Source organism: Lolium rigidum, chromosome 7 (genome assembly GCF_022539505.1).
Source record: "Lolium rigidum isolate FL_2022 chromosome 7, APGP_CSIRO_Lrig_0.1, whole genome shotgun sequence".
In the NCBI taxonomy this organism is placed as follows: Eukaryota; Viridiplantae; Streptophyta; class Magnoliopsida; order Poales; family Poaceae; genus Lolium; species Lolium rigidum.
The window spans coordinates 299,350,526-299,354,714 of NC_061514.1; positions in this window are offsets into that span (position 1 = coordinate 299,350,526).

Consider the following 4,189-nt stretch of genomic DNA (forward strand, 5'->3'; position numbering starts at 1 on the left):
ACGACGTTATCCTCGACCTCGGGCGCCTTCCGCCCCTCGGTCGACCCGACGACCGCCGACCCCTTCTCCACCATGGGTGGAACGACGTCCGGTCCCGTCGCTGCACTCGCCATACCCCCGTGAGCCATGCTGGGTAGAGGAAAGACCTTGGCGGTGGGCTCGGCGTGGCTGGCGCCCACCTTCTCAGCTTGGCTCGCGGTGGCGGGCTCTTCCGGAGCCGACCCCGCGCCCCCAAGGTCGGACGGCGCCGCTTTCTCTCTCGCGGCTTTCTTCTTCGCCTCAGCCGCCCTCGTGGCCGCCACCCCAGCCACGGCCGGCTTCACCAAGGTCTTCTTCTTGGACCTACAGGGAGGCAAGGTGAGTCGACACCCAATCCCGCCACAAGGAGAACAAGTTTGACAAGGAGCACTTACTTCACCGTGGGGATTGCTTTTACGCCGGGGCCGGCTCGAGCTCCCGCATCGATCGCGTCCTTCAAAGGGCGCTGAAGCCTCATGGAACCCTCCAGGAGAGTGGGGCGCAGGCGCTTCGACAGCGGCTCGGCCCCTTCCTTGGAAGGCTCCGCTCGCCCTCCGGGCGAGAGGTCGCCTCCTCCTCAACCGCGCCCTGGGACGAGGACCCGGCACTCCTCTTCGTCCCGCGCGGGAGTCTGATGAAGTCTCGCGCCTCGGAGTCCGACTCGGTGCGCTCCTCCTCGTCGTCGACCTCTTCCTCTTCGCCTTCAGTCATTTCTGGTGGCTCCTTCCCGGCAAGGGGGGGAAGGTGGTCAGCGATCTTCTGCCAGCGCTACATTTGAATCAAGGAAACGAGTCAGAAAAGAAGAAACGCGGCCAAGCCATGCGGAGTCACTGTACTAAATATTACCTGGGGCGCCGGGGTTTCTTCGGAATAGGGCTGCAGGCCGTCCTCGAAGGAGGTAAAGGTGGCCGTGGTGATCTTGGCGAGCGCCTTCCGGTACTCGCTCTCGTCCCACTCAGTCGCTGTCGACCGGGTGCAGTCGTTTTGCCCCCGGTATTCCCACATGGGGTGAGCTCGGCACCGCAGGGGGATCAGCCGCCGGCCAAGCCAACAGTTGTACATATCGACCGCCGTCAGGCCGCTATCCTTCAGCGCCTGGATCGCTTGGCGCATCTCCTTCACCACCTCCTCCTGCTCGCGCGGCAGCGACCGGACATTGAGGCGCCGCGGGACGCTTGGCTCGGGGCTGTACTGGGGAATGCAGACCTCGCCGGGGGAGTATACTCCTTGGCATAAAACCGTAAGCGGCGCCACAGCCGACCGCGCCTTCTTGGGGAGCGCCATGTCGATGAAGCTTTCCCCGGACTTCACCTGGAAGGTGATCCCACCGTTCGGGATGAGCGCTTCGCTGTTCTTGCTGGCCCGAGTCGCCCGCCCGTGGAAGATGGACACCCACAGCGGGAAGTAGGGCGGACAGCCCAGTAGCATTCGCACAACGCCACGAACAGAGAAATCTGTTGGACGCTGTGCGGCCCGAGGTCGGAGACCTTGATGCTGTAGAAGGCTAGCAGCTGCCGGAGGAAATCGGAGGTGGGGAGAGCGAACCCGCGATCGAGGAAGCTCAGGAAGATCACGAACTCCCCGGGCCGCGGGAGGGGCTCCACCTCGTTCGCCGGCGGAACTCGCCATCGCTCTTTGTTGAACTCTGGGATGACCCCGGAAGCGACGTACGGGAGGAGAGACTCCCGCGTGACCTTCGACTTGCCCCAGCCTTTCGTCGCCATGGATGCGTGTGAAGCTTGGAATGAAGATGAGATGGGGAGAAGATGGGAGAAGAATGCGGAGGAGTGGTGAACCCTAATCCCAGGGGCGACCCTTTATACCGCCCGCACTCGCCCAGATTAAGGATGAAATCCGTTCGTTAATTCGTCCCAGAATCGCCGCCCCGCAATCAACGGTCAAGATCTGCGCCGGTTCCGGCTGAATAGCCGTTAAACTAGCCGTTAGCGGTCACGTCAGGTCCAACGGTCAACAACATGCAAACGGTTCACGCCTCGGTCAACGTGAAATCCAGCCGTTGGCTCCTCCACGTGTCTCTGTGGTGAATGCGCGCCGACTGGCCAACGACGACTGGCTAACGCCGACTGTCATACGCCGACTGGCCAACGACGACTGGTTAACGCCGACTGTCATACGCCGACTGACTGACCAAGGTCTGGCGATTGGAGACTGGCACCGAACCCGCAACTTTATCTTTGGGAGCCCGGAGGCGATTCAACTTGATCCATGACTGCGCCTCTCCAAGACTTGCCATAGATCCGCGCTTCATCACCACCGCGCTCGGGGACTACTGATGGGGATATGCCCATAGGGGGTGGGTCGCCAGTCCCACTCGCCGTGAAGACGGAGGCCCAGGCGGACCGCAGTCGCCCAAGCGACTGGGCCCAAAGGCGACTGGGCCGTGATCCTAAGGAGGAGATCCGTGCGACTGGATTAGAAGATTACTTGCAAGAGGGTTAACGAATCCCGGATTAGTAGCAACGGATACGATTCGGAGTTATCGCCATGTAACCCTAGATCGGGGGTGTCTATATAAACCCCCGAGCTTAAACCCTAGAGGACACCTGATTCGAGATCTAATCTCCCTTTGTAAGCTCACGGCGTAGCCGCCGACTGAGCCCCCCATTGTAATTCTCCACTGAGCAATAAAGATCTAGCAGGACGTAGGCCTTTTACTCTCCGGAGGGGCTGAACCTGGGTAAAACCCTTGCGTCTCTTGCACCTCGACCCGTAGATGGCGATGTTCCCTTCCCCTCGCATCAACGAAGTGCTACCCCCTGTAGCATCTGCCGTGGCCACATCCACGACACAGGGTTTAACTCAAGGTTTGTTATTGCTTCTCTAATAATTAATATAACTCTCACCTCTCTAGGTTTGAGGCTTAATAATTTGGAATAGAGAAGAGTTGTATTCCTTAGTTGGATCTCCTTGTCTTGTTTCCAAGATTAAAGTAGAATGGATATCATAGGGTTTATGATAAGAACCTGGATTAGTTTAAGACATGGAGGAGATGAGTGAAGATTAGTTTCTCCAATTATTGTTACTGGATTACAATTGAATTGGTGTTCATGTGTTGTGGCAATGATTATTAGTTCCATTTGATCTAACCCCTTAGATCAAATCATCTCTACCCAAAACAAGGTTTTAGTAAAGTCACATTGAGGTTTTTAGCCCTGGACTTGATGAGCTACTTCAATTCCATCAAGGTCAAGTGAAACTTCAGTTACTGTGACTATTTTACTTTAAAGCGCGAAAATTTCCCAGATTTTCTATGCATGAATGCAATGCACACATATGTTTCCTCTATTTTTGTAACCCCATTACCTGGGATATTACACTCTATCAACTTCAATACCTCTCTCGGAAATTTTATGTCCCAATACAATTCCTTCATTAACCATAAAGTGGCATTTCTCCCAATTAAGAACAAGGTTAGTTTCTTCACATCTCTGCAAAACTTTATCAAGGTTTCACAAGCAACTATCAAAAGAATTCCCATAGACGAAAAAATCATCCATGAATACCTCTACAATACTCTCACAAAAACCATGAAAAATAGCAGACATGCATCTTTGAAAAGTAGCAGGAGCATTACATAAACCAAAAGGCATACGCCTATAAGCATAAGTTCCATAGGGACAAGTGAAAGTGGTTTTCTCTTGATCTTTAGTTTTAACAGCAATTTGTGAAAACCCATAAGAACCATCAAGAAAGTAAAAAATGAGTATTTTTAGATAACCTTTCTAACATTTGATCAATAAAAGGCAAAGGGTAATGATCTTTCTTAGTAACCTTATTAACCTTTCGATAATCAATGCACATTCTATAACCTACAACTACTCTTTGAGGTATGAGCTCATCATTATCATTAGGTACAACAGATCATTCCTCCTTTCTTAGGAACACAATGCACAGGACTAACCCATCTACTATCAGCAATAGGATATATAATACCAGCTTCAAGGAGTCTTAATACCTCATTTCTTACCACATGCTTCATCTTAGGAATTAGACGACGCCGAGGTTCAACAACAAAGCTTCGCATCATCTTCCATATTAATGGCGTGTTGGCAAATAGAGGGAGAAATCCCCTTCAAGTCATCAAGAGTGTAGCCAATAGCACCTCGGTGTTTCTTCAGTGTTTCCAATAACCTTTCTTCTTCAAACTCTG